Source organism: Triticum urartu, chromosome 7, assembly GCF_003073215.2.
Source record: "Triticum urartu cultivar G1812 chromosome 7, Tu2.1, whole genome shotgun sequence".
Classification (NCBI taxonomy): Eukaryota; Viridiplantae; Streptophyta; class Magnoliopsida; order Poales; family Poaceae; genus Triticum; species Triticum urartu.
Genome location: NC_053028.1, coordinates 703594258 through 703598240, shown reverse-complemented (window position 1 = coordinate 703598240; position 3983 = coordinate 703594258).

Here is a 3983-nt window from a genome sequence, read left to right as displayed (position 1 = left end):
GGCCCGGGCCTTGGAGGACGCGCGTTTGGCCAACTTGGCCGAGCGCACTCGACTGGAGAATCTCCAGTGAGCACTCGACGAGCAAGCGCGTCAGCGGGCTCCCGAGTCTAGTCGACGCCAGCTCTTCCCGCCGACGCAGGTATATCGAACCCCAGTTCAAAATCTGGCCGCCGCGGCCCGTATAGCAGAATCGATTCAGCCCTCCCAGTCGGAGGCTGGCAGGGGCTTGTTACAGATCAGAGCATTGCTCCGGGCGGCGGGAGACCAGAATTCCGCTGTCTCTCAGTCGCGGAATAGGATCCACAGTCGGTCTGTCGCAACAAATACAGTCGAGTCAGCTCACAGCCCGAGATCGCCCCCGAGGCGTGAGGGACGTGGTGGCCAGCATGATCAGTATAGGAGGAATGAGCAGTATGATCACCGATTCGACCGTGATGATCGACGTCGAGTGCCAACCCCTCCCCCGAGGAGTGGGTCATATGTGCCTCGACGGCAAGATGACAGACGCCCTCATAGTGTTGGACAGAGGATTCCAGTCGACCCCAGAGACACAGGCTTTGATGCGAGGTCCATCCTCGTTCAAGGTTTGGTTGACAGGAACAGAGCTCATCGAGAAGGCCACAACAGAGATGCGCCTGCCAGCAGCAGAGTACGTGCTTCAGGGCCAGAGTGTTTCAGTCGAGCCATCAGAGCCGCAGTGATACCTCCCAATTTCAGGTTGGCGACTGGAATCGGCAAGTTCACCGGTGAATCTAAGCCTGACACCTGGCTCGAAGATTATCGAGTGGCTGTACAGATTGGCGGTGGCAATGACGAGGTGGCCATGAAGCATTTTCCTCTCATGTTAGAGGGCTCGGCCAGAGCATGGCTAAATCAGTTGGCACCCAGCAGCATTTACACTTGGGAGGACCTCTCCCGAGTGTTTATCACAACCTTTGAAGGAACATGCAAGCGACCTGCAGGACTAACCGAGCTGCGGTCTTGCGTGCAGAAGCCGAATGAAACTCTGAGGGAATACATCCAGAGGTGGATCACGCTGCATCACTCGGTTGAGAACGTGCCGGACCATCAAGCGGTTTGTGCCTTCAAGGAAGGTGTTAAATACAGAGAGTTGAATCTGAAGTTCGGTCGAACTGGAGAGATGTCTCTGAATCGGATGATGGAGATTGCCACCAAGTATGCTAACGGAGAAGATGAAGATCGACTCCGGAGTGGCAAGCAGAAAACAATCGCCCAGGAAACTGGAGGCAATTCCGGTCGGAAGTAGAAGCGGAAGGCCGAGCCAGCCGCCCCTGGAGAGGCCCTGGCCGTAACCCAGGGAAACTTCAAGAGAAAACCCAAGGGCACCTGGAAGCCCAAAAAAGTCAAGGATCAAGACGGAAATGATGTTTTGGATCTGCCATGTCACATCCACACCAAGAAGGATGAAGAGGGTAATTTTATTTACCCAAAACATACCACTCGACAGTGCCGGCTCCTGATCCAGCAGTTCCAAGGAAAACAGTCCAAGGATAAGGAAAAAGAGTCGGACAGAGTCGAGGACAAGGAAGACAGTGACGATGGATACCCCCAAGTCAATTCCACCCTGATGATTTTTGCCGATGTCGAAAGCAAAAGTCGACTGAAAGTCATTAACCGAGAGGTGAACATGGTTGCCCCGGCAACACCCAGTTACCTGAAGTGTTCCCAGACTGCCATCACATTCGACCAGTCTGATCACCCGACGCACATTGCCACCCCTGGGAGGCAAGCTTTGGTGGTCGACCCAATTGTTGAAGGCACCCGACTGACTAAAGTCCTGATGGAGGGAGGCAGTGGCCTGAACATATTGTATGCTGAAACATTGAAAGGAATGGGCATTCCGATGTCCAGACTCAGCACCAGTAACATGAGTTTCCATGGAGTCATTCCTGGGAAGAAAGCCCAATCACTCGGCCAGATCGCTCTTGATGTGGTTTTCGGTGATTCAAAGAATTACTGCAAGGAAAAGTTGACATTCGAGGTCGTGGACTTCCAAAGTGCTTATCACGCCATTTTGGGCAGGCCAGCTTACGCACGCTTCATGGCCCGGCCATGTTACGTGTACCTCAAACTGAAGATGCCTGGCCCCAAAGGTGTGATCACTGTCACAGGCAATCGGAAGAAGGCGGAAGAGTGCTTTCAGAAGGGCTCAAAGATTGCAGATGCTCAGATGGCAGTGGTCGAGCTGCAAGAGTACCAAAAGACTGCCGACCCAAGCGAGTTGCTACGAGCCAAGAAGCCTGCTTCAGAATCAGCTTTTCAGTCGTCCGGTGAAACAAAAACAGTCGACATTCACCCGACCGACCCCGACGCTGCCCCGACTCACATCTCAACGACGCTTGACTCCAAATAGGAAGAAGCGCTCATCCAGATCCTCCGTGAGAACTGGGACATCTGCGCATGGAAACCCTCCGACATGCCTGGAGTTCCCAGGGGGCTGGCTGAGCACGGTCTACGGGTCGACCCAAAATTCAAGCCTGTGAAGGAACATCTTCGATGGTCCGCCGTCCAGAAGAAGCAAGCCATTGGCGAGGAAGTGGCTCGGCTCTTAGCAGCAGGGTTCATCCGAGAAATTTACCACTCCGAGTGGCTCGCCAATGTCGTCATGGTCCCCAAGAAGGACAAGTCACTTTGCATGTGCATTGATTTCAAACATATCAATCGGGCCTGCCCGAAAGATCATTTTCCTCTCCCTCGCATCGACCAAATAGTCGACTCGACTGCGGGGTGCGAGAGATTGTATTTTCTAGATGCTTATTCCGGGTACCATCAGATCCGTCTGTATGGACCCGACGAAATCAAAACAGCTTTCATCACCCCATTCGGATGCTTCTGTTATGTCACTATGCCGTTCGGCCTCAAGAACGCCGGAGCCACGTTCATGAGAATGATTCAGAAGTGTTTACTCACTCGAATCAGTCGGAATGTGGAGGCATACATGGATGATATTGTGGTCAAGTCACGCAAAGGTTCCGACCTGCGAGCTGACCTTGCCGAAACTTTTGCCAACCTCAGGAGGTATGATATCAAGCTCAATCCATCAAAATGCACATTCGGAGTTCCAGGTGGAAAGTTACTCGGTTTTCTCGTTTCCGAACGAGGGATCGACGCCAATCTTGAGAAAATTGGCACCATACTCCGGATGAAGCGTCCTGTACGCGTGCACGATGTCCAAAAGCTTACAGGCTGCTTGGCTGCTTTGAGTCGATTCATTTCTCGCCTCGGTGAAAAGGCGTTGCCTCTCTATCGACTGATGAAGAAGTCTGACAAGTTCGAGTGGACTCCAGAAGCTGACGCAGCGTTTGCAGAACTCAAAGCTCTGCTCTCCACCCAGCCGGTGCTTGCTGCCCCAATCAGCAAAGAGCCTCTGCTGCTGTACATTGCGGCCACGGGACAAGTTGTCAGTACAATACTCACGGTCGAGCGGGAAGAAGAAGGAAAGGCCTTCAGAGTTCAGCGCCCAGTCTATTATCTGTCTGAAGTTTTGACCCCTTCAAAACAAAGATACCCTCACTACCAGAAGCTTGTATATGGGATTTACATGACCACGAAGAAGGTTGCACATTACTTCTCTGACCACTCCATTACAGTCATCAGCGACGCCCCACTGTCAGAGATACTGCATAACAGAGATGCAACTGGTCCAGTGGCCAAGTGGGCGATTGAACTCCTTCCCTTAGATATCAGGTTTGAAGCAAAGAAGGATATTAAGTCCCAAGCAATCGCAGATTTCGTCGCCGAGTGGATTGAACAGCAGCTTCCGACTCAAGTTCACTCGGAGCACTGGACCATGTTCTTCGATGGATCCAAGATGCTGAATGGTTTCGGTGCTGGGGTAGTTCTAGTCTCCCCCCGAGGAGAAAAGCTCAGATACGTCCTCCAGATTCACTTCGATTCCTCCAACAATGAAGCAGAGTATGAAGCACTTCTGTATGGGTTGCGCATGGCCATTTCACTCGGCG